Source organism: Scylla paramamosain, chromosome 1, assembly GCF_035594125.1.
Source record: "Scylla paramamosain isolate STU-SP2022 chromosome 1, ASM3559412v1, whole genome shotgun sequence".
NCBI classification, from domain to species: Eukaryota; Metazoa; Arthropoda; class Malacostraca; order Decapoda; family Portunidae; genus Scylla; species Scylla paramamosain.
This window is the reverse complement of record NC_087151.1, coordinates 24,650,891-24,678,520: the sequence shown is the minus strand read 5'-3', so window position 1 is coordinate 24,678,520 and position 27,630 is coordinate 24,650,891. Positions and strand designations below refer to the sequence as shown.

Below are 27,630 nucleotides of genomic sequence, written 5' to 3'. Positions count from 1 at the left end.
GACACACACACACACACACACACACACACACACACACACACACACACACACACACACACACACACACACACACACACACACACACACACACAGACCATCTTCTCTTATAATACTTGATGTATATTGAATACCTTCCTTTATGGCATGCAATCTTTCTCTCTCTCTCTCTCTCTCTCTCTCTCTCTCTCTCTCTCTCTCTCTCTCTCTCTCTCTCTCTCTCTCTCTCTCTCTCTCTCTCTCTCTCTCTCTCTCTCAGTAGCGTCATTTCACCTCCTCTCATCTTTCATCTCATTACACTCACCCTTATTTTTCTGCTTTTGTAATTATGGCTCAGTCTCTTTTATATCCTAATGTACTTATCATAATAAATGAAGTGTGTTTGTAACTTGGAAAGATATACTACATCGTGTCATGATAAGCTACCTTTTTCGTGTGTGTGTGTGTGTGTGTGTGTGTGTGTGTGTGTGTGTATTCCTTTGCAAGTCTTGTTTCTCATTTGGGATTTATGTAGATGCATTTATATTATTTTTTCTGCTCTTTTATTACGTGTTGGCTTTGCAGTGCTGGAAAATTTCATTATCCTTCATGACACAAACGAGCTAAGCAGCAAAATCAGCAGCAGGAACGTGAGCAACAAACATCACAGGAAGCAAGAAAATGATAATAATAACGCACACTGTCACTTCTTCCTTTGTAAATTATTTATATCTTGAATCTTCAGCCTTGGACGTGAGAATCCTCTGTGTATATTTTGATGGTATAAAATCTTGCTAGACGTGTTTATCAAATATGTTTTTTAAAGGTTAGTGGGGATTCTCCTTGAGTTAATTCTGTTTACCACATCAAGAGGTTAGAGGAAGGTTGGCTGGGCGCTCGTGAGAAGTAAACAAGATAGGATTCCACGTAGCGTTAACATGTCCGAAGGAAGCGTACCCAAAGTGTGAGTGGTAGACATTGATTGATTGGGATTTTGGCGCCGCAAGGGTGGTACAGCGCTTGAGGTGACCTTCTAAAATTTTTTTTTTTAATCTTGTTGTTGTTGGTGGTGGTGGTGGTGGTGGTGGTGGTGATGGTGGTTGTGGTGGTGGTGGTTGTGGTGGTGGTAGTGATGATTTCTTCTTCTTCTTCTTCTTCTTCTTCTTCTTCTTCTTCTTCTTCTTCTTCTTCTTCTTCTTCTTCTTCTTCTTCTTCTTCTTCTTCTTCTTCTTCTTCTTCTTCTTCTTCTTCTTCTTCTTCTTCTTCTTCTTCTTCTTCTTCTTCTTCTTCTTCTTCTTCTTCTTCTGCTTCTGCTTCTGCTTCTGCTTCTTCTTCTTCTTCTTCTTCTTCTTCTTCTTCTTCTTCTTCTTCTTCTTCTTCTTCTTCTTCTTCTTCTTCTTCTTCTTCTTCTTCTTCTTCTTCTTCTTCTTCTTCTTCTTCTTCTTCTTCTTCTTCTTCTTCTTCTTCTTCTTCTTCTTCTTCTTCTTCTTCTTCTTCTTCTTCTTCTTCTTCTTCTTCTTCTTCTTCTTCTTCTTCTTCTTCTTCTTCTTCTTCTTCTTCTTCTTCTTCTTCTTCTTCTTCTTCTTCTTCTTCTTCTTCTTCTTCTTCTTCTTCTTCTTCTTCTTCTTCTTCTTCTTCTTCTTCTTCTTCTTCTTCTTCTTCTTCTTCTTCTTCTTCTTCTTCTTCTTCTTCTTCTTCTTCTTCTTCTTCTTTCAGAGCCATCAAGTCTGGCTGAGTGATTAGTTTCTAAGAGCGTACAAGCCACCGCTACAAATTCCTGTCTCTATGTGCAGTGTCTTAGTGTGTACAAAGTGCGGTGCATATGGTGTGAATTAAAATGGCCATGTGGCGATGTGTACGATGTTATCATTAGTGTAGCTCTTATGCAGATCTGTTGCTCACATCATGAAGTTAAAATTACTCCCTGTTCTATTGTGTGAAAGATAATGTTATGGTGTGAAAAAAAAACAACAACTAAGTATAAGAATTTTTACTTTCATTTCTTTCAGCATTTCTAGTTGTAAATATTCTACACATACGGTAGGTACCTCCTCCAAATTGTTTCCTGTTGTCGTGGTTGGTTTTTGTCTATTAATGAGGATCACTCAGCAAAGGTTGTATGAAGATGGTAGGGTACAGCCATGAAACCTAGGCACTTTTTGCTTTATAGTCTGATGCAGGAAGTAAGCTCTTCATTAAAGGCAATGTTCAGGGACGCTATTCTGGAAAATGATAAATGAGCGAATATGTTACGAACGGTAATTTCTGCGCCTTTCGAAATACGAGTATTTCTGAAAATTCCCAGTACCTCCATCATGGCATCCTCCTCCGCCGACTTTCCCTTTTTCATGTGCCCAAGGGCAGAGCACCTCGGCCATCATTCCCTCAGTTACTGCATGTAGTCTGCTGGCAGATAGTGATGGGACTGTAATGCTTAAAGAACGTATAAAAAGAAAATCCTATTTTGTTATTCTATCCTTGCGTTATCCTATCCTTGCGTTTTTGTTACCGAGATGTGGTTTCCTCTGTATTATTATACGCTTAATTCTCTGGAATAATTATCTAGCATCGATACTCGAAAAAAAGACTATTCGTAGAGAAACATCCTTGTCCAGTCTGTTAAGCGTCAAAAGAAGAAATATTTTAAATGGTTCATAAGGTGGGGGCGGTCTTGCTGCTCCTGCTACACGGTTTTTCCATTGTCCCCGGCATTTAGTATTCCAGCGCCGTTCATGAGAGAAACTATACAATGAATGCTTTTATTCTCAGATGTGTTATTCATGTTATGGGAAATCTGAAATAGGTTGGGGACGCTAAAATTTCTGGCCTTCATTAGATACTAAAATAGCACCAAAGCTCACTATGTTGTCCTTAGTAAAATGTATACATATTTGAGAGCATAAAGTAATCATTCAGTACTAAAACTTTATTAAGAAACAAGGATGCTTCTCAGAAAAAAATAAATAAATAAATAAACAAACATCTAGAATTCCTGTTTTTGTGTAATTAACGAATTTTTTTTTTTTTTTTTTGTATCCGTTAGGAATGAGGAATGTCTTCTTTATATTCCCCACGTCAGTTTATCCTTTAAAAGTTGTTGCATTCACCGGTAATATAACGCACGATCCGTTGTACTTATGATTTCAGACAATTGTTTGATCTACTGTATTTAAGTAAGGTATTCCGGAATTAGTATATAAAGGCTAATTTTGTGATTTTTTGTTCTCGTCATAAGTTTTTCGCCTCCGTTGGTGGGGGCGGGCCACATGTGACTGCACTCTCGTTGCATTGTTCTGTTTGTTTCTGGCTTTGACGGCATAATTGCTCTTTTTCCTCGATAGCTTTTCTCCATCATTAACTCCGCTCAGCTAATCTGCGGTCCTGCCATTTAGTGAGACGCAAAACTAACAAAACATTAAAAACTGGAATAGACAAAAATATAATGTAAATAGGAAAAAGTTATTAATTTATATATTTTCTGGTTTCCTTTATTTATGTGTGTATTTATATATTTATCATTATTATTATTATTATTATTATTATTATTATTATTATTATTATTATTATTATCATTATTATTACTATTATTATTATTATTATTATTATTATTACAGTTAGTAGTAGTATTGAAGATCAGATACATACAGATCATTATCGTTGCTATTGCATTTGTTAGTGCTTGTCTTAACCAGCCGCATAGAGCGAATGCTTTTCATTGATGTAGTTCCAAGGACATTACTATCTATATAAGTAGGTTATGGAGTTACTATCTATATAAGTAGGTTATGGAAGTTATCGGACATAAGTAGGTTATGAAAGTTATCGGACAAATTAACAAAATAAACACGAATATTCCGTTGAATGAGGGTACGAAAAGTGTTTGGAGAGAGAGAGAGAGAGAGAGAGAGAGAGAGAGAGAGAGAGAGAGAGAGAGAGAGAGAGAGAGAGAGAGAGAGAGAGAGATAGAGAGAGAGAGAGCGTACGTAAGTGCGTGTGTGTGTGTGTGTGTGTGTGTGTGAACGAGTCCGGTAATTGATCAGCCTGTTATGATTATTGTTTAGGTTCGGTAATTATGGCATTAGCATTGAATAATGTCATTTGAATCATCCAACATTGTCAGTCGTGCACGGCGATTCAATTACATAGCGACAGAAGGATAAAGGATCGGTACATCACAGGTCTAAGTGACAGGTGATGTGATAAATTATTCCAGCGGTGTGAGGGGGAGCGCTGGTGCAAGTTATAAAGGTCCAGGCCGAAATAACGAGGTCAGGAGTGTTTGGGATGTAGGGAAGCTGTAGCGGCTGAAGGCTGGTCTCTGGATATTGAGAGATTGATTAAATTAATTTTTTTTGCGCTATAACAGCGAAGCCACGTGACGCTGGGAAATGAAGAATTGGGTGGTCATAATGCCATGCATGTGGATTCAAAAGATACTCTGGCTTGTCATTTCGTAGAAGCCTTTGATCTTTCGTGATCATCTCAAATAATTTATATTAGTTGAAAGTAAAATTTCATATTGTCTGTGGGCTTCTAGATGGTTAAATTACGGTAGAATATCGTTTGTTGCTCCTGAAATAGAGAGTTTTGCATATTAAAAGTTACTCGTGCATAACTTTGAAATTCCGTATTTTAGGTTTTTAAAAATAAGTAAATATTCTGTGTTTTAGTTCGTAGACCGAGATGCTCAGTTTGATTCTGTTCACCGGTCCCAGTTGGTAATAATCTGAATGGGTTTTAACGGAAAAAGGCTTTTCTTCAGAGCCGTTGACACTTGTACCAGTATTGCTTGACCGTCATATCTGGCCGCCTTCATCGACTCCCTCAAACGTTGCCATGACAATCAGGTATCCCCCGGACGGTTGCCAGCTAACCCTGGGGTGTGGACACGCGCCCCTCACTGACAAAGCTATTAGATACCTCGTTAGTCACTGACTTAGCTCGACGCGAAATTTCCCTGGATTAACCATTTAATTACACCTGTGCAGGGTCTCCCACAGCTGGTCTCCCTGAGTGGCCTTGGGGTGTGTGCCGCGGCTTGACGTGCCGCTTTGGCTGTGGCTGTGTGGACCGCTAGCTTCCTTCTCTATATATTTTACACGCTGATATCTGTGGAACACATGTAATTTTCTTCAGGTTAATGCATATTATATACTAGACACCTTCATTTTACGTTCGAGTATTGGTTTTATCAGATTGTCTTCACTGTGGTTATGTTTTTGTTCAGTCATGGCGTGTTGAATGATTCTTTTTCTTTAATGTTTTATAAGGTCCGTTATTTCTGTAACTATTTCAAATTATTTGTTTCTCTGCTCTCTGAATATACTCGTGTAAGTTATTCAGTTATATTTTCTTCTTTTTTTCAATGTGTAACGAATTAGGTATTTTGTCTGCATAAAATAGAACGATGTAAGTGGACTCGCAGAGGGAATGGTGGAATAGAGAGGGAGAAAATAAACCTCAGGAAAAAAAAAGTTAAAATATTTTTTTCGAATAAGTAAATATAAAGAGTGACAAGTGAATTGTAGGTTGTGAAACAATATTCAGAATCAGAGGAGAGCTTTAGCTCTAGGAGAGAAAATCCGTGTAGAGAGGATAAGAAAAAAACAAACCTGCGTTTTAAATGAATGATGTGTCGCTACCAACGTGATGATGATTATAACATAAAAGTAATAACTAAGTATAGCGTGACAAAAATCATCAAGCTGCAGAGGAAATAAGAGAATATCAACAGCGAAAAAAGATAAATAAATTTAGACAGAAAGATATAAGACTAGCGTAATATTACGAAGTCAGTTTGATAAGAAAATCGGCATCAAAAGAGAAAAAGAGAAACCATATGAAAGAAAAATGTTAGGAAACGTATAACTTAGTTATATTGCCGAGAGAAAACGATATCAAGAGAGAAAGAAAAAACATAATAAGAGAAATATTTAAGAATCTTATATATATATATATATATATATATATATATATATATATATATATATATATATATATATATATATATATATATATATATATATATATATATATATATATATGTTACAGTCAATACCTGAATCCAGACAATTTGTAAAGTGACTGATTTTTTCAGGCAATTTGTGAACTGCCTGGTTAGGTTAGGTTAGGTTAGGTTAGGTTAGGTTAGGTTAGGTTAGGTTAGGTTAGGTTAGGTTAGGTTAGGATAACCTAACCTAACCTAACCTAACCTAACCTAACCTAACCTAACCTAACCTAACCTAACCAGGCAGTTCACAAATTGCCTGAAAAAATCAGTCACTTTACAAATTGTCTGGATTCAGGTATTGACTGTAACATATATATATATATATATATATATATATATATATATATATATATATATATATATATATATATATATATATATATATATATATATATATGTATATATATATTCAGTGAATAATTATTTTATTATATTTTTTTCGTTATTTCGTACTTTCTTGCACGATTAACTCTAATTTCTCAATATGTACTTATTAATACGAGGATTAACAGCAGAAGAAATCTTTTTAAACCTGAGAAATATGGAATGAGGAAAGCTCCAGGAACAGTTTCCTATGGAAACTGAAAACTATACACAACTCCGTGTTCCTGAAAACTATACAACTCGGTGTTGTATTTGATATATTATTTATCGCATTAGCACGAGCGACGCTGCTTCGCAGGGAAGACGACCGAAACAAACCGAATCATAACTGCCACCGCGCTGCCTTGATATCAAACATGTGTAAGTTTTCCCTGAGTTCTTTCAATGACTGGTTGAATACAGCTTCGTGTGAAGGTGAGGCGCTGGAACGAGTACGATTTAGAATGGTTACGTGATCGTATAGGTCTTCTACATACTCGTATAATACAGGAACTTAAAGTTAAACAACGGAACATAATGATGCTAATGTAGCCTTATGCATATGTTTTTAAGATCTGAAAGGTTTTGTGACTCAGTGAGACAAGAACTTGTTATGAAATCCGTACGAAAACAACGGATCAGAAGGAATATGTGATGACTGCTTTGTAGTTTTCATAGAAACGGTTCAGTAGTAGTCACATTGTTTAGAGCTGTAAATCTGGAAAGAAAATTAGGCGCGAGGACACAGCACCACTCGAAATAAAGCAGCCATCCCTAGAGAATGTTAATTAAAATAATAGTGAAATTTAATGTCGTACACTTAAGAGAGCTAAGAAGAATAGTTGTGTACAGTGAATGCTGAACGATCTCGATAAGGTAGAAATAAAGGTAAATAAAAATAATAGACACGAAACTTAAGTCATGTAAATGTGTACATAATTCAACACTGCTTACACTAATGGTGGCACTCTAATATAACTGATGAATATAACTGTTGAGGATGACAAAAATTTGGTTAGGAAAGATTTATGAAAACGAAATATTAAGTCATAGAAACAAAGGAGGAACTGAAAAAGCATGAAAACGAAGCCCAGGGAAAACGAAATATTAAGTCGTAGTTCTAAGGGAGGAAGTGAAAAGCTTATACAACATGAAAGTAAAGCGTAGCAAGCGAAGAAATCCGTGAAGAATAAGACTAATAATGTATAACGAGCATCGGAGAGGGACAGTGTTGCGAGGAATGGATAAGAAGACACCAGGCAACAAAGAGAAGTAAAAAGAACCAAATTTATGAAGGAGCAACAATGGAGACGCTCTGGCCATGTTTCTAGCAGCGTGGCAGATACCAGATGGAATAAAAGGCTGACTGAGTGAATCCCCAAAAGATAACCGGTGCAATACTGTGAAACCAAAGAGGAGGTGGAGAGATGAGATTGAAAATTTTGTCGCCAGATTTCGGCAGAGATTTGCAGAGGGCCGTGGTGGTCGTGGTGGTGGTGGTGGTGGTGGTGGTGGTGGTGGAGGCTTTTGTTTGGTGATGAGCTTGTATTGGGTGGTGGTGGTTCTGTTGTTGTCGTCGTCGTCGTCCTCGTCGTCGTCGTCGTTGTTGTTGTTGTTGTTGTTGTTGTTGTTGTTGTTTGTTACTCATCATTATCATCATTTTATCATCAGCATCACCATCATTTCATCATCATATCTTCTTTTTCTTCTTCATATTGTTGGTATTAATAATGGAGACAGTGACGGTGATGATGGTGATAATGGTGGTGGTGATGACAATGATGATGATGATGATGATGATCACTTTGGTCATAATTATTGGTTTTATTTGCGTAAATCAATTCGGCTTGAATTTAACGTCTTTCCGTAGTCATCTCCATTCTTACATGTTGTCGTAACATTTTAATCACGTGTGTCTAAACTGTATTAATATTTTTTTTATATAGAGTGGATAACATTAAACATAAATTGAAATAACATTCAGAAAAAGTTTCATTGGATGGGATCGGAGGGCGAGATGTATTGCGCTGTCTACGAAATTGTGTTAATACATAAAGTGCCTTTTGTTTCATGCTAGGATGAGATATAGTGACGGGCGAAGGAGTGTTGGTGTTTGGAGACAATGCTCAAATAACAGACTTTACCGAGGGAATCACGTGTTCTGTTAACAGGACATTAAAGTTATTGTGTGCAAGGCTGATACTGAAGGTAGGTGACGCGGCGGAACAGTGCAAGGGATTTTGCGTGTGAAGTGAGGGAGGGAGGAGCGGAGTGACAGACCAGCCAGTGATACGTATCTTTGCATGACCGAGGAAGAGGAGCAGTGCAGTGATGATGGGTACGCTAACAGGTAACTATGCAGCCATGCAATGGTCAGAGGGTAAAGACGGTGCTGGATTGTTCCGTCTTCACGCGAGGGAAGAGACCTATCATTTAGAAGGAAATAAGAGAAGTGTGTGTGTGTGTGTGTGTGTGTGTGTGTGTGTGTGTGTGTGTGTGTGTGTGTGTGTGTGTGTGTGTGTGTGTAATACTCGCATTACAAAGACATTACAGAGAGGATTAGTTATGGATTACGCCACAACCTCCAATTCGTTGATGAAGAAGTAGAACCTTTTTTTTTTTATCTTCTAATCAAGATTGAGCTGAAGATAAATCCTTTAATTAAACGAAAATTCAAAAAGAAACGTTAAACAAAGGGAAGAAATAGCGCAGGTGTCTGGTCTGCATTCTCAGGGACAGAAACAAAATGAGTTTCATCAAAAAATGCAATTCCATCAAGCTTTCCAGAATGATAAATGTGCGCGTCCTCGGCAGCGTTAGAACGATTATACGACTGTAGGAGCCGTGGAATCATACAGGCTGATGATGATGAGAACTGTGTGTGTGTGTGTGTGTGTGTGTGTGTGTGTGTGTGTGTGTGTGTGTGTGTGTGTCTGTGTGTGTGTGTGTATTTCTAGCCGTTAGTAAGTGTTAGGCCAGCGCTTTCCTCAACATGACCTAAGTAAATGTAAACAAACGGCGGGAGGAAGTTTACAGGTGTGTGGTGCTCGTTACCGCCAAACTGTTTACCTGTGGAGGTGGCGACGTAGCTGATGTGGTGGAGCAGCTCTGCTATTGTATACCTGCCTACACCTGCTGCTTGGCGTGTGTGTGTGTGTATGTGTGTGTGTGTGTGTGTGTGTGTGTGTGTGTGTGTGTGTGTGTGTGTGTGTGTGTGTGCGTACGCGTGTGTGCGCGCGCGCGCGAACGCATGTGCGTTTGCGTGTGTGCGCGCGCGCGGGCGGGCGGGCGTCTTTATCTGTCCGTCTGTCTGTCTGATGCAAAGAAAAAAAATAAAATCCTTAGTTCGTCTAAATTTGAAAAAAAGCGTGACGTAAGAACTATACGCATACACCCACACACACACACACACACACACACACACACACACACACACACACACACACACACAGGAAAAAAGTCATGCGTTTGTACTGAATAATGCAACACTGCAGAAGGTCATTACTTAAATACTGCATGGTAGTGGTGCTGCTGAATTACTTGAACCAAATTTGTCAGGTGGGTTTAAGTGTATAGATTTGAAGATCTTCGAAGAGCTCTTAGAGAAGATTTTTTAGACTGTGAAAACGGAAATGACATAAGGTATTCTTGTGTCAACTGCTTTATATGCACGCATGGTGTGGGCAGCCAGTACAAACTTCATAAATGTAAATATGTTGGAAATGAAATGCCCGTGAGCAAAATGTAATATTGCCTTGAGATAACAACTTGTTAAGGAGAAATTTTATGTTTACAGAGGCGCAGGTTAATTGGCGTACTTTAGCAGGAAGGATAAATCATACGTTACTAAAGTGGCTCATCCACTTGTAGAGTATGTAATGTGAAGAGGCCAGAGTAAACCATTAAGGGAACCAACCCGCTTGTATCTTGGTTATGAAAGACTAAAATTCATTAGGAAAAAAAGTTTACATATTTATCATTTCATCTATATGTCTACTTATCGGTCCATCATCTATCTATCAATCTATCTATATCTGTCCGTCTGTATCTATCTGGCTATCTCTATATTTATCCATATCTATGTGTATTGATAAACTCATATAGCTATGTGTGCTTGCCTGTCTGTCTATCTGTGTGTTTGCCAATCTTTCCTTCTTACATTTGTTCGTTCGTCTATATTTATCTACCTACCTATGTGTCTGTCTGTCTATTTATATATTTCTTTCTCTGACTGTCTGTTTGTCTATTTGTCTGTCTGCCTGTCTATCAATCTGTTTGTATATTCGTCTATATTTTGCTGTTCATCTCTATCTTGTAAAAAAAAAAAAATCAAAGGATATTTACGACGTTGTCAGTACTTGAATAGTCAGCTTACGGCAGTGAAGGACGCAGGTACTCGCCGATAGCACACTTTGTAATACTGTCATGTAGTAAAGTCACTTTCGTACTTATTGCTAAAGAGCTGCGTCTTTTTGGTGGTGTGAGCTTTCAATAGATAACATTATTATAAACACGCAGGAAAGGGAGAGGGGGACGAGCCTCCATCACCCTCAAGCCAGATAGCCTAAACAAGCGCAGAAAAAATGGCGTCGTGTGTGTGTGTGTGTGTGTGTGTGTGTGTGTGTGTGTGTGTGTGTGTGTGTGTGTGTGTGTATGTATGTATGGGCATTTCTCTCTCTCTCTCTCTCTCTCTCTCTCTCTCTCTCTCTCTCTCTCTCTCTCTCTCTCTCTCTCTCTCTCTCTCTCTCTCTCTCTCTCTCTCTCTCTCTCTCTCCCAATATATGTTTGAATACGAAAATTATTGTTTTCCAATATTCCTTTCTGTACTGACGTTCTCTTCGTCCTTCCTCTCATCCTGTCAACTATTTCTCCTTTCCTCCCTCCCCTTTCTTGCCTTCCTCTTTCACTTCCCATGGAGCAAAGAAGGAATTAGCTACCTCTTAGTCAAGGTCGTTTGCAGTACGGTTTTTGCAACACGTAGCTGCAACAAGACTCCAACCTGTCTTGTCCTTCCTCGTTTTTTTTTTTTCCACACCTGATCTGAAACGTCATTGCAGTTTCTCTAATGGGTAATTATTCCCTTTATTAGTAGGTAAAATGTAATGCTTTCCAATCCTCCAGAGAAAGGCATTTTAGATGTTAAAGGTTTCAATACGAAAGGGAAACCAGTACATTTTCGCAGGTGCGGAGCGTGATGCTAATACTTTTATTTATCTGCTGATCAGATGGTTGGCGATTAATCATTCTATTTACTTGAGCTCGCTTATCCATAACAGAACAGTAATCCATGAATGGCAGTCTCGGTACATGCCAAACAAAGAGAACGGAAGAGAGAGAGAGAGAGAGAGAGAGAGAGAGAGAGAGAGAGAGAGAGAGAGAGAGAGAGAGAGAGAGAGAGAGAGAGAGAGAGAGAGAGAGATGATCGATAGGAGGATGCTGTGTTTTCTCGTGTGTCTTCTTAATATGTTATTCGATTTGTCTTGAATATTAAGGAAAAATATAGGAAGTGAAATTGGTCATGTATGAGTTATATTCGAGGACCATTTACATCCTAATATGGGAGATTATGTTACCAGTTTAGTGTACTGTATTATATTCCGTTCATTAGGTAATTCTCACTTCAGTCTTTCATAAACTGAGATTCGAATCGCTCGCTCCTGAATAAGAGAAACAAGAGGAGTTCGTGAGGATATGGATGCAAATTACTCTTCATTTATAAGAATTGGACGCTATAATTTCTCATAATTAATTTATTCAGTGGACTCCAACAATCCATGTATTTTTGCTACATTTGTTTGTAAAAATTGCTGGGACTGAGTATTTGTGTGTATACGTTGCTTCTTACCTGTACCTGCATCATCTTTTATCAAGTGATTGCACCTTGCCTAGTCAAACTTTTTCAGCTCTGTCTGTCAACATCTACATTTCCTTCTTGCTGGAGGTTTGCCTTCTCAAGCCTGTTCCTAAAAAGGGTGACCGTTCTAATCCCTCAAACTACTTTCCTGTTGCTTTAATTTCCTGCCTATCTAAAGTTTTTGAATCTATCCTCAACAGGAAGATTCTTAAACATCTATCACTTCACAACTTTCTATCTGATAGCCAGTATGGGTTCCGTCAAGGCCGCTCTACTGGTGATCTTCTGGCTTTCCTTACTGAGTCTTGGTCATCCTCTTTTAGAAATTTTGGTGAAACTTTTGCTGTTGCCTTGGATATATCAAAAGCTTTGGCTTTTGATATATCCATATATAACTGGACGTCTGGCACAAAGTTTTTATTTCTAAACTATCCTCTTACGGCTTCTATCCTTCTCTCTGTAACTTCATCTCAAGTTTCCTTTCTGACCGTTCTATTGCTGCTGTGGTAGACGGTCACTGTTCTCCTAAATCTATTGACAGTGGTGTTCCTCAGGGGTCTGTCCCGTCACACACTCTCTTCTTCTTATCCATCAATGACCTTCTAAACCAAACTTCTTGTCCTATCCACTCCTACGCTGATGATACAACCCTGCACTTTTCCACGTATTTTCATAGACGTCCAACCCTCAGGAAGTAAACATTTCACGCAGGGAAGCTGCAGAACGCCTGACTTCTGATCTTTCTAAAATTTCTGATTGGGGCAGAGCAAACTTGGTATTGTTCAATGGTTCAAAAACTCAATTCCTCCATCTATCAACTCGACATAACCATCCAGACAACTATCCCCTCTTCTTCAATGACACTCAACTGTCCCCCTGTTCTACACTGAATATCCTCGGTCTGCCCTATACTTATAATCTGAACTGGAAACTTCACATCTCATCTCTAGCTAAAACAGCTTCTATGAAGTTAGGTGTTCTGAGACGTCTCCGCCAGTTTTTCTCACCACCCCCACCCCAGCTGCTAGCTCTGTACAAGGGTCTTATCCGTTTAAATATGGAGTATGATTCACATGTCTGGGGGCGTTCCACTCATACTGCTCTTCTAGACAGGGTGGAATCAAAAGCTTTTCGTCTCATCAACTCTTCTCCTCTAACTGACTGTCTTCAACCTCTCTCATCGCCGCAATGTTGCATCCCTAGCTGCCTTCTACCGCTATTTTCATGCTAACTGCATACCTCCCCTCCTCCCGTGGCCTCGATGCACAAGACTTTCTTCTTTCTCTCACCCCTATTCTGTCCATCTCTATAATGCAAGAGTTAACCAGTATTCTCAATCATTCATCCCTTTCTCAGGTAAACTCTTGAACTCCCTGCCTGCTTCTGTATTCCCACCTTCCTATGACTTGAATTCCTTCAAGAGGGAAGTTTCAAGACACTTATCCTTCAAATTTTGACTACCGCTTTGGACCCTTTTCTGGGACTGGCATCTCAGAGGGCTTTTTTTTTTTTTTCATTATTGAAAAAAAATACATAAAAAATTACAATAAAAAATTACATAAAAAAAAAGTGAGGATATGAATGCAAATGTGGGTGTTCTTTGTGATAAGAACGATACGGAAAACGTTCTTTAAAATGTGATTTGAGATGTGAAAATATTCATTGAATTGATGCTGTCCTTGGATGCCTTAGAGAATGATGAATGAATGAATAGATTAATCACACTTAATAGACAGATAGACAAGAGACTGAATAGAGACTGAAATGGACTAGCAATCAACGTGTAAGTGAATATTAAGAAAACAAGCTTTTCATAAACGCAGAAGTATGAAGTAAGGAATCAAGAGTTCTGAGATGAGTCTGTCAGTTCGATCCTCACACTAAAATGTAACGCGTAGAAAACAAAAGAAAGACGGGGAAAACTTGCATCGATTTTTTTTTTATAATGTGCTGGTGCTGCCATCACGGCGCAGCTTTGAGGCCAAGTCATTGGTGACTATTACGTGTAAAGAAACGGAAATGGAAATTGTATTCTTTGGTAAAATTTATGTAGATTTATTTATTTATCCATATCGTCAGGAAGGAAAACCTGTTGGTGTCAGAATTTCAAGATTTTCCTTATAACATCTATTCATATATCTTTCGTGTAGGTAAGGTTCAAAGAATGTAAGTGATATACGCATACAGGAGCTTGAAATGCTGTTCATCAGAAGTGATAGCACTTTATTTACTGCCAGGAATTGCTAAAATATCAGACTTACCATGAGAATGTCAAACATCTAACAAAGTGATCTTTAAAGGTCGTCGGAGGCAGAGAATCTTTCTAATATTCTGTAGTTTTATCGAAAATTTTTCATGAATCCCTCCTTTATGATTAATGTTCATCGAGCCACCTAGGAGCACCATTACAAAATATTAATATAGAAATGTTGTGAAATGGCTGATAAGAAACTTGATAAGGCCGCATGAGGAAGATTAATGGTGATAATTAGGTAGACTGTATAAATCCTTCATCATCTGCAAATGAGTGTGACGAGCACCTGTAAGTAAGAGTGGCGCCTGGACCGAGCCTGCGGAGGGAGCTCTTTGTACTAGTGTGTTGATGTTTAGTAACATCTGTACGAGCTGCACGGAGTGGTCACGAGAGAGAGAGAGAGAGAGAGAGAGAGAGAGAGAGAGAGAGAGAGAGAGAGAGAGAGAGAGAGAGAGAGAGAGAGAGAGAGAGAGAGAGAGAAAAGATGTTAAATCAATTAATTAATAAAGATGGCATAGTTACGTACCAATTCCAGAGAGAGAGAGAGAGAGAGAGAGAGAGAGAGAGAGAGAGAGAGAGAGAGAGAGAGAGAGAGAGAGAGAGAGATGGGTGGTAGAATAATGCAATATAAATGTAAAGTAAATAAATGAACAAACACTGCATAATCATATTCCAACCTAATACAGTAAGCCTCGTCAAAGCTTCATCCTCCATTCATCATATGCATAAAGAGTCTTTGTTTTATGTAATACAAATGAATTTTACTTCTCTTTTGTGAACTCTGATATTTATCTACAAAAGAGGAAAGGTTCAGGTCGTGGTCAACATCGTGTTTGGTTCTCTTGCAGCTTTTGTTTGCACAATCCCTCCCCAATGCAGCCTCAGTTAATTTCAGTGCAGTGAGTTTACTTCACTCATTGCCTACAAGAAATACCCCCTCCTAATTTATTTGTGAAGGGAACTGAATATGTGTTCTACTAGAAATTGAAATGCTAAAGATAGTTTCACTTACACACACACACACACACACACACACACACACACACACACACACACACACACACACACACACACACACACACACACACACACACACACACACACACACACACACACACACAGTCTTTGTGTGTGTGTGTGTGTGTGTGTGTGTGTGTGTGTGTGTGTGTGTGTGTGTGTGTTAATTAATTAATCAATTAAATTATTTAGGTATTTATTTATTAATGTATGCTTAGCTGAGGGTGTTTGGAAAGACGTTGAGGAGTGGCACCTGAAGAGGCTCTAAGTGGCCCTTCTGGTGAGAGACACTTTGTATGAATTTCCGTCAGTGGTTCCAGACTGCCTCCTGGAATTTCCGAGACAGTGGTTGCCGTGTCTCGTCTCAGGTGTGTCCTTAGTGTTTGGCAGCGTTGTAAACACCTCTAATGGCCTCTTATGTCTTTCCTGGGACAAGGCTTATGCTTCTACTGCTTGTGTACTTTGGGACGAGTTTGTGGTTGTTCCTGCTTTTGTCAGCTAGGAGATAAGTTGAATTCTGTAATTTTGGCATGAAAGGTTCCTTGGAAATATTTTTCCAAATAGTTCAGACAATATTAAAATGGCGAAAGCTCGTGGCAGAAGTATTTCAGTAAAGGGATTTTGTCGTCCATACCGCGGCGGTGTTATTACAAGGGGAAATGTAAGCCGTGTCTCACTCGTCCTGCTTCCCATCTCGGTGACGCGACTCTACAAACAGAAACTGAGTTGGGTTCCCAAAGCAATTTTCCTCAAGCTTGACAGCAGCAAGGCTTAAAAATTCCTGCAAGAGGAAACCGACCCACCCAAGAGAACAGGAGAACAGGTGGGAGTTGCAAAATACATGTGTAAAGGAAAGCATCCTCCTACCACGGTGTGATCTGATTTTGTCATTTTTGTCCTCGGTAACCAAATCATGCAACAACATTTGCTGCTCTGTTGTTTTCCTGGTGGTTACATTAAATTTTAAAAGAAATGTGTTTCTAATGGAGTTCATCTCGTACTTTTTTTTTTTAAACTTCGATCTCACAGATTTTCTCATAAAGGATATTACTGGTCTTGATATACACCACGGCTGTACTTGCTCCTCCACCTGGGTAGACTAGTCTAAAATCTCATGGAAGAAATTTAAACGCGTGACTTACTCGTGGAGTTTGAATATGTTTCAGACTTACTTTTTGTGAATTATCAGTGTGATGTGTTTGTTGGTGCGTGGGTTTGGTTGATAAAGCTTTCAAGGTCGAGTTTGTTATGTTATAGAGGATAGGGTTGGAATTAAATCGTGCTGCAGAAACCCTTATATGAGAATACATTTTGCTCCAATTTCAAATCTGACCTGCGCATTGCTGTACCACACTACATTAAAACAAATGTTGGCTGCTGCAACGCTTAAGGTCTGTCACAAAATTATTCCACTCGTTCTTATCTCGCAATTTCCAAAGAGAGAGTGATTGAATGAGTGAGTGAGTGAGCGAGAGAGCAAGACAGCGAGCGGGGACAAGAAGTTTTCTCCGTGTTTTTCTTGTTAAGTCTGTAGTTGACCTCCTTTTGTGGGCTAGACAAGTAAGAGTTTCCATGTAACTGTATGGACTTTTCCTAAATGCATTTACGACATTCTTGTCTTTGGTTTCGTCTTTCCCCTGTGTCATTGTGCCTTGTTCATCTAATCTTCCTGTTGCTAAGGTTTCTGTGGCTTAGTATAACTTCACTTGTCGGATTTTACGGTTCTAGCTCTCGCGGCTGAGAGCCATCGCTGACCGCCAACCTTGTCTGTATGACGCCAGTAAATGGTTGGGCACCCCGATGCCTAACAGCTGTCGCTACCTTGATGTGGACTTTGGGTCTTTGTGACTAAAGCTGATCTATCTTGGAACTCGCCATATTAAAAGAATACAAAATAATGAATTTAGAACAAGTAGTTTATATTGATAGGCATTTGTACATAATATCGGGGCACATTTGCACATATGTGTTGTGTATTTATCGTGCTGCCGAATGAGCAGCATTCAGCATGTCGGGAAGTGCGTTGCCTCACACACACGCACACACACGCAAGTCAACCTGCACGTAGTCACCCTTCTCTGTGTAAATAACTTCGGGTATGATCGATATGCGTGTTCCAGACACGAGATTTCGGGGCACAGTATTAATTTCCTTCACGCAAGGTTTTCTCCTGCAGGAGGATTGGATTCTGGGAAGCGCGCCGCGTTTCCAAATAACCATAATAAGAAATACACCTCGAGTCAGTCTTGTCATGCAGCTGTTGATTTGAGCGCGGGTGCTTGGAGAGATACTTCGTGATTCTGCGAAGGCAAATGTTAACGAGGGCATCATTTCATGTGTGTGTGTGTGTGTGTGTGTGTGTGTGTGTGTGTGTGTGTGTGTGTGCTTATTTTCTTTTTGTGTTCATGTCTGATAGTCATGAACGAAGACATGAAACCAATCAATTAAAATCTGAGATTTTGTACGGTATTCATCTAAAGAGTCTTAACGTGAAGGGCCCGTCCATCATTACCGAGGAGCCGAGGTGTCTTGTGAGCCGCTTTAATAAGCCATGTCAGGCAGTCCAAGATAGCTACTCGCTCACCTCGCTGCCTCATTCATTAGGTCGCCAGTGCTTTTCTTTGACCCAAAAGACCTTGGCATTAAAAAACATTACTATAATCCTCAGGGACTGCTAAAATCCTGCGTCGTCACCAAAATCAATTTCATTGAAAGATCCTTCTAACATATTTTTGCGGCTACTTAGGTCCATTACTCTGGCAATGTTTTCTAGCTGTAAATGTGGAAAAGTGACAGAACAACTACACACACAATATTTCTCCTGAGTTTAGATGCATAAAACAGGACACGCGCACTCCTACTTCATATCACAATCATTTCCGTATAAAGCAGCCAATATTTTTGCTGAAGTCTTTATCCCACAAGGCCACAGAATAATTCCAATGCATAACTCAAATGTCACCTTCAGGTCACCATACGCTCTCTCTCTCTCTCTCTCTCTCTCTCTCTCTCTCTCTCTCTCTCTCTCTCTCTCTCTCTCTCTCTCTCTCTCTCTCTCTCTCTCTCTCTCTCTCTCTCTCTCTCTCTCTCTCTCTGTGTGTGTGTGTGTGTGTGTGTGTGTGTGTGTGTGTGTGTGTGTGTGTGTGTGTGTGTGTGTGTGTGTGTGTGTGTTTGTTTGTTTGTTTGTTTGTTTGTTTGTTTGTTTGTGTGTGTGTGTGTGTGTGTGTGTGTGTGTGTGTGTGTGTGTGTGTGTGTGTGTGTGTGTGTGTGTGTGTGTGTGTGTGTGTGTGTGTGTGTGTGTGTGTGTGTGTGAAAAATAAAGTGAATGTTATATAATGAATTGCGATCTGCTTCCAGTAGGTTCCCTGAATTTGTAATGGTTTGATTTTTCCAACTATGACATTTGTAAGAACACTTACGATTTAAGCAGGCAATAAAATCCTTAAAAAAGTAAATTTTGCAATTACTGGTATCAAATACGAAAGTAATTGTAATAGATGACCTGGTAATGGTAACAGTAACGATAATAAATGACAACCTGAGGGTAATACGAGTAGTGTAGAAAAAAAAATAATAACAGCAGCAGAAACACTGTAACTGAGACGAAATCCGCCCTCAAGAGCTGCTTTTAGCATTGCAGTACCTCCAGCTACACACTATACCCTCTCGCTTTCTTCACATAACAGTGAAGTCGATGATTTTGTAAGAGGTTAAGAATGCTCATGACAGTCAGATGAAGAGTTCGCCGGAAACTGAGATCCTCGACCTCGTTTTTACAATTCTGCACCACCCCGCCCACTCCAGCACGAGGAGCAGGTTGAGGAGAATGGGGGCGTGTCTCCCTCACCCTCCATGATCTCCAGGCCGGTGTCCTCCATCCACTGTAACATAGAAGGAGGCTGGACGGAGCTCCCAGATATTTTCTTTTCTTTTTAGTGATTGACTTTTTTGGAAAGTGTTGATGAATTTGTTCCAGTATCAGTCGTTTCGCTCCGTGACCTTATGAGACGACTCAGTTAAATACGACTATGTGGATGTGCATTGTTGTCATTTTACAAATACAGTATTTATGAACTACTCAACAGCCATCTAGTTTAGATGATGTTCCTGCTTCAAGAAAGTTAGATAGCACTGAATAGATTTTAACTCCTGTTGCATTATTTCACATCACAATATGTCTGTCTAGTTGCTCTGCCTGGGATATACTGGACGTACAACGCTTTAATAATTGTGTGCATTTGTCCGAGGTAAGCGACATAATTAGTTATTGTGATACGAGTACTCGTATAAAGACACTAACGATCAATTGAAGAGAATAATGATGGCCAGCGCTGGCGAGCAATAATTGAGGTAGAAAGATAAATACGCCCACACCAGCCTAAATATTCAAGCGCCGCCTGCCATTCGTCCTTTTAACCAGAGCCTTAGCCAGTATCCAAATCTCTTTCTGTTAGAAGTCTTGTTGCTGATAATGTCTGTAATGTCATTGAAGTATTGATCACTTAATGAAAGTTGGAGGCAGTTAATCTTATGAACTCGATGAGATGCTAGCGCACAACTACAGAGCGTTGTCTGGTGGCCAGATTGCATCAAGTGTACTTTCCATTAATGTATGTTAATCGCGTACTTGTCAATTTACGTAACAAGAAGCTATGTTCAATCTTAAACAAACTGGCTTTACATTCCTTACTAACAGATCAACCTTATAATAAAGGATTGAGTGATAAGCCTTGTCTGTGCTTTTCTCTGGCTTGAGAACAAAAGCTGTCCTGATTTTCCTCATTGTACTTTGCGATGTGTGTGCATTTCAAGATCTAGCGAGAGGGAGGATAAATTATTTATTTATATCAGTCATTCTGTAAGCTACATATGGTAAAGTACGAAAAATATATATGGTTTCGAAGTTGATATGACTAGACATGTGATGCTTACCGTTACTATTTAATGTCGGCAGCTACATCGTTGCATGCAATGGTTGGTTACCTCGTGCAGGTGTTAATTGTTGGTCATCAAGGTGGACGACACTACGTTGCTGATAGGTCGTGACAGTGCTTGACTTAGTTAATGCTGTACTTCCTATGATGAAAACGTTATGTGAAGTCGTTGCTGCGACACCATAAACACATTTTGTTATTCACTACCATAACAAAAAATATCACAAAAAAGTCAGATGCATAATATCGAGCATGAGAAGCAGACTTAAAATATTCACAACATGATAGGGTGATACGCGCTGCCTCTGTGACCGGCGTCTCCACTGGTGGACTCTGCACGGCGCTTCTTCATCCCACTGATGCGTGGCTGGGTTTTCCTGTGTTGTCCAATGGTCCAAGTTGCTCTCATGCATCCCAAGACACCCTGACCCTGATTTCAACTTCGGTTAGCGGGAGCAGCGGGGACTGGGAACGCTTCACGGGGCGCTGCTGTGAGTAATGAGGGTGCGTGCCGCGCCGCCATGACCCTCACGTAACGAGACCCACCACCGCCGGGCCCGCTGGAAGCCTTAAAGCACACACGGGCGCCGCTAGTAAGAAAGGGCATCCCGTTAAATTCTGACGTATCGGTATTAAAGGCGATGGAAGTTCATGTGCATACTAAGTCACGCGCTTTAAATTCATTGCATTTATGAACCCAAGTAATGACCTACCCTATCACGAGAAGAAACTGTTTGCCGCAGCCTTGATGTCAACGCTTCCACATTGATGTGAATCATGCTTAATTAAATCGTGGCATTAATCCCACGGATAAACACTTAGTGTGCTATATTACAAAGCTGCTATCAGTTTAAGAATATAGTTAGCAGTGTGTGTGTGTGTGTGTGTGTGTGTGTGTGTGTGTGTGTGTGTGTGTGTGTGTGTGTGTGTGTGTGTGTGTGTGTGTGTGTTTCTGTCAATAGTAGTTAAGAGAAAGGGTTGCGTGCAATGTACAGTTACGTAAGGCCATGTGGTTTGTTGTACATTAAATGGGTGTCTGGCCTCTGCGTGCCAGTCTTGTTTGGACGCTGTTGATTAAATTCGAGAGGGTTGGCATAAAACACAATATGTGTAAGATTATTTTTTAGTTTTTCCACATCACCTCACAATATATATATATATATATATATATATATATATATATATATATATATATATATATATATATATATATATATATATATATATATATATATATATATATATATATATATATATTTATTTATTTATTGTGTGTGTGTGTTTGTGTCTCTCACAACACAAGGGGGCAGTTACAGCCTGCCCTTCTAAAGACAACTCTCTTCCTCCACACAAAACTACAAGCATCTAATAACACACACACACACACCCTTCACTCAAAATTTCAAAATTATCATGGCGACTCCTACACCAGCCTCGGAGTCCCCATCTCGGGAGGGGATCACAAATGTCTTCATGTCGGACTACCCTTTTGACGACGACCCAAAGTGTCTTGACATCCCCCTTAACTTTTTCTTCATTAACTCCTGCAACATTCGTGGTCTAAGATCTGATTTTTAATCTGTAGAACACCACCTCTCCTCTTCTAAACCTCATCTTCTTTTCCTCACTGAAACTCAGGTGTCTGAGGCAACTGACAGTAGCACCTTTTCTGTTCCCTCCTACTTTCTCTATCCTCATTTTCGATCCAAAGCTGGATGTTGCGTTTATGTGCGCAATGACTTAACCTGCCCTCGTGCCCACGCTCTTGAATCTTCCGAGTTTTCTACCATCTGGCTACGACTACAGAGTCACTCTCAAACTAAATGTATCTGTGCTGTATACCTCTCACCTAACTCCTCTGACTATAAGAAATTTTTTGACTACTTAACTTCCAAAGTGGAGCACATTCTGACTCTCTTCCCTTTTGGAGGGATCTCCATTCTTGGAGACTTCAATGTTCACCACCAGCTTTGGCTTTCCTCTCCCTTCACTGACCATCATGGTGAACTAACCTTCAACTTTGCTATCTTCCACGACCTAGAGCAATTGGTCTAACACCCTACTCGTATTCCTGATCGTCTTGGAGATACGCCCAACATTCTTGACCTTTTCCTGACCCCTAATCCTTCTGCTTATGCTGTTACCCTCTCTTCTCCGTTGGGCTCCTCCGATCACAATCTCATACCTGTATCTTGTCTTATCGCTCCAATCCCTCCTCAGGATTCCCCTAAGCGAAGGTGCCTCAGGCGTTTTGCCTCTGCTAGCTGGGGGACCTGAGGAGGTATTTTGTAGAATGACTACTGCTTCCGTGTCAGAGACCCATCTTTGTGTGCTGAGCATATAACAGAGGTGATAGTGTCTGGCATGGATGCGTACATTCCTCACTCTTTTTCTCGACCTAAACTTTCCAAACCTTGGTTTAACACAGCTTGTTCTCGTGCTATACTCGTACGTGATAAAGAGGTGGCCCACAAAAAGTACTTAAGCCTTCCATCACCAGAATCTCGTGCACTTTATATTTCTGCCCGGAACCATGCTAAATCTGTTCTCCAACTAGCCAAAAACTCCTTCATTGACAGAAAGTGTCAAAATCTTTCAAGATCTAACTCCCTTCGTGACTTCTGGCAACTAGCCAAAAATATCTCCAATAACTTTGCTTCTTCTTTCCCTCCTTTATTTCAACCAGATGGCACCACTGCTATCACATCTATTTCTAAAGCTAAACTCTTCGCTCAAACCTTTGCTAAAAACTCTACATTGGACGATTCTGTGCTTGTTCCACCCTCTCCTCCATCCTCTGACAACTTCATGCTACCTATAAAAATTCTTTGCAATGATGTTTTCCATGCCCTCGCTGGCCTAAACCCTCGGAACGCTTATGGACCTGATGGGGTCCCTCCTATTGTTCTCCGAAACTGTGCTTCCGTGCTTGCACCTTGCCTAGTCAAACTCTTCCAGCTCTGTCTGTCAACATCTACCTTTCCTTCTTGCTGGAAGTTTACCTACATTCAGCCTGTTCCTAAGAAAGGTGACCGTTCTAATCCCTCAAACTACCGTCCTATTGCTTTAATTTCCTGCCTGTCTAAAGTTTTGGAATCTATCCTCAACAGGAAGATTCTTAAACATCTATCACTTCACAACTTTCTATCTGATCGCCAGTATCGCTTCCGTCAAGGCCGCTCTACTGGTGATCTTCTGGCTTTCTTTACTGAGTCTTGGTCATCCTCTTTTAGAGATATTGGTGAAACTTTTGCTGTTGCCTTGGACATATCAAAAGCTTTTGATAGAGTGTGGCACAAAGCTTTGATTTCCAAACTACCCTCCTATGGCTTCTGTCCTTCTCTCTGTAACTTCATCTCAAGCTTCCTTTCTGACCGTTCAATTGCTGCTATGGTAGACAGTCACTGTTCTTCTCCTAAATCTATTAATAGTGGTGTTCCCCAGGATTCTGTCCTGTCACCCACTCTTCTTATTATTCATCAATGACCTTCTAAACCAAACTTCTTTTCCTATGCACTCCTACGCTGATGATACCACCCTGCACTTTTCCACGTCTTTTCATAGACGTCCAACCTTCAGGAAGTAAACATTTCCCGCAGGGAAGCCGCAGAACGCCTGACTTCTGATCTTTCTAAAATTTTTGATTGGGGCAGAGCAGACTTGGTATTGTTCAATGCCTCAAAAAACTCAATTCCTCCATCTATCAACTCGACACAACCTTCCAGACAATTATCTTCTCTTCTTCAATGACACTCAACTGTCCCCCTTTTCTACACTGAACATCCTCGATTACTTATAATCTGAACTAGAAATTTCACGTCTCATCTCTAGCTAAAACAGCTTCTATGAAATTAGGTGTTCTGAGACGTCTCTGCTAGTTTTTCTCACACCCCCAGCTGTACAAGGGCATGTACATCCGTCCATGTATGGAGTATGCTTCACATGTCTGGGGGGGTTCCACTCATACCGCTCTTCTAGACAGGGTGGTATCAAAAGCTTTTCGTCTCATCAACTCCTCTCTTCTAACTGAATGTCTTCAGCCTCTCTCTCATCGCCGCAATGTTGCATCTCTAGCTGTCTTTTACCGCTATTTTCATGCTAACTGCTTTTCTGATCTTGCTAACTGCATGCCTTCCCTCCTCCCGCGGCCTCGCTGCACCAGACTTTCTTCTTTCTCTCACCCCTGTTCTGTCCACCTCTCTAATGCAAGAGTTAACCAGTATTCTCATTCATTCATCCCTTTCTCTGGTAATCTCTGGAACTTCCTGCCTGGTTCTGTATTTCCACCTTCCTATGACTTGAATTCCATCAAGGAGGAGGTTTCAAGACACTTATCCTTCAATTTTTGACTACCGCTTTGGACTCTTTTCTGGGATTGGCATCTCAGTGGGCTTTTTTTTTATTGGATTTTTGTTGCCCTTGACCAGTGTCCCTCCTACATAAAAAAAAAAAAAAAAAAAAAAAAAAAATATATATATATATATATATATATATATATATATATATATATATATATATATATATATATATATATATATATATATATATATATATATATATATATATATTATACAACTGATCTGATACATTTATTATATGTGTTATTGACGGCAGAGGGAATTCGACCATACGTATGTCTGTTGAATTATGAATACACGGTCACACGCCTCGTGAGGTGCCTGTCCTGGCCATCGTCACTCTGCGCCTTGCTTGCAGAAGGTTAGTTTTCCCGGCGTGTGGAGAGGGTGGTGGTGAGGAATGACCTGCTGGAGGTGTGGTCACCCTGGGAAGGTCCAATGGACCAGTCTGTGGACACAACACACTTTGTTTACGGCCGTCTGCTACTTGATTGGTTAAAGTGTCAGTTTGGTGGACACTCCAACCAATCACATTGTTGTATCCAGTAACCTGGATAATAACTTTAAGAGGGACCGAGCCTGTTTGTTACTCAAGGGTGTTGTGTCTCTGAGGGAGGTCTGCTTGTGTGTGTGTGTGTGTGTGTGTGTGTGTTGTGTTGTGTTGTGTTGTGTTGTGTTGTGTTGTGTGTGTGTGTGTGTGTGTGTGTGTGTGTGTGTGTGTGTGTGTGTGTGTGTGTGTGTGTCAATAAGCAGTGACACATGAGTTATGAGACAGATCTGTGGCAGGACACTACTGGTATGAAATACTGGAAAATTTAGGAAAAGCGGCAAAATTATACTTCCTATAAAGAGCATAATTAAAGCTGCCGTGATGCATGGGACTGTAAGACGCAGGAGGGGGTCAGGAAAGATTAGAGAGAGTGGGATGTAATTCGACTGACTAGGAAGCGACAATAAGACATTAGAAAGCGATTACTGTGAAGAAACAAAGAACGAAGTAGATAAATACTCGGAGCATTAAGAAAGAAGGTTGAGCTGATGAAGGACATATCAAGAGAAACAGGACGAACAAATGCAAAGCTGTGGGAAAACAACGCAAACTGGGAGAATGTAGTGGAGGATTTTTGCATTTAAGTAATTGTTTACCTTAGCGTGGAGGACCGCCCGCCGCTGCGACATTCGGGGATGGTGTCCGGGAAACAATAACAAAGTGGACCAAGGGAGTTTACATTTGTTATGCACCAACTTGTCCTTGCGTTATTGTTTTTATTATTGAGTCAGGGGTTTGCTTTTCTATTCTGCCGAACATGGTGAGAGGAGCTTCATGCATGATACAATAATAATGGCACAATATTAATGATAGTGCTGATAGTAACAATAAATAATAATAATAATAATAATAATAATAATAATAATAATAATGATAATAATAATAATAATGATAATTAATAATAATAATAATAAATACTAATAATAATAATGTAAAGATTCACCAAATTGCAAATCTTTTTAATTGCACATTCCTTCATTCCAGGTGAGGAACAAATGCAGTGAATACATGGAAGGAGGGAAAGACTGAGGGTGAGTACAAATAACACGCCTGTAATATGGTGTGTGTGTGTGTGTGTGTGTGTGTGTGTGTGTGTGTGTGTGTGTGTGTGTGTGTGTGTGTGTGTGTGTGTGCGTGTGTGTGTTTGTTATGTATTGTATATACGTATGTTAACGCCGCCAGCAAATAAAAGAACGAAATAATGGCGCACTGATTGCCTCAAGTTCTTCCAGGCGCAACCTCAGCGGCTATTGCAGCATATTCAGTTTGTTGCGGTGGGCTGTTGTGGCGTATACGTACTGTTGGCTAAGACAGGAGATGCGTCAAACTCTCAACAGTGCCTTCAAATAATACCTGAGATCAAGACACCGAGCTGATATGCATCTGGAGGGCAGTCATCCGCTGAAGTTCAAGGGGAATACTGAACCTTGATATGATTTCCAGCCATGTTAGAACCATGTTAGAAGTGTTTCCATCGTTACCTGATGACTGGTTCTTCATCAGTGAAGGCATTGTGCTCACATATAGCATTCTAATCCACAAATAATTAGCTGAGGGTTGAGGCAAAATAATTTACGCTGCCTATCTTGTTTCCTCAAAATGAGAAAGACAATTCTTTTTTTTTTTTTTTTTTTTTTTTTCATAGGTCAGTGGCTCCCTGTTGTTCCTGGGCGCTGTGGAAGGTGAATCTCCAGCAGTCACCTGCTTGCAGATGTGCAAACATAAAGCCGCACATTTCATTCCCATGTTCAGCGTTTATGGCTCTAACTCGTTCACCATTCCCTATCTTCTGTATGATGTTCTGATTCGCCTCTCATTTTTTTTGCATCGTCCTTCCAGCCATTGCACTGTTACTATTTTTTTCTTTTTTTATATATCAGCTCAGTTGTATTTTTAAATCGAAAATCAAGGAATGCGGTTTGAATAAATTTTATACCCACAACCTTACGAATACATTAACTGTTTTGAATTGCTATTTGAGACACTCTTTGATGAGGTTTGGTGTTTTGTATAAGGAAATCAAATACTGAGCCACTAACTGTATAGTCAGCAGAGTAATCATAGACGAGGGTATGTTTGCCATGGGTCTAGCAGGCCGGCAGCGGATGGGTGTGGCGCACGTCCGCAACCATAGCGTTCCATGGGGAGCGTGCAAGGCGGGCACTGCCGGACACGATGACCTCGGCTGTACCAGCAACAGACCCTGAGAAACTACAAGTTCATTCCAGCGTCGCACGTGATTACAGTGTATTATATTTATAGGAATAAAACAGAATAAATTACAAGCAATATGCAGTATATAAATGGATGTTTT

The 27,630-nt window shown here is 40.0% G+C and overlaps 1 protein-coding gene across 8 annotated transcripts in view; it reads left to right on the top strand.

Annotated features, from left to right (window-relative positions):
* LOC135101967 (fat-like cadherin-related tumor suppressor homolog) overlaps window positions 1-27,630 on the top strand; it is a 369,471-nt gene that overhangs the window by 35,109 nt on the left and 306,732 nt on the right. For all 8 annotated transcript variants that reach the window (XM_064006485.1, XM_064006511.1, XM_064006496.1 and 5 more), the window contains exon 2: window positions 26,301-26,347. The gene's annotated coding sequence lies outside the window, so the exon portion shown is untranslated. The remainder of the gene's footprint in view (window positions 1-26,300; window positions 26,348-27,630) is intronic.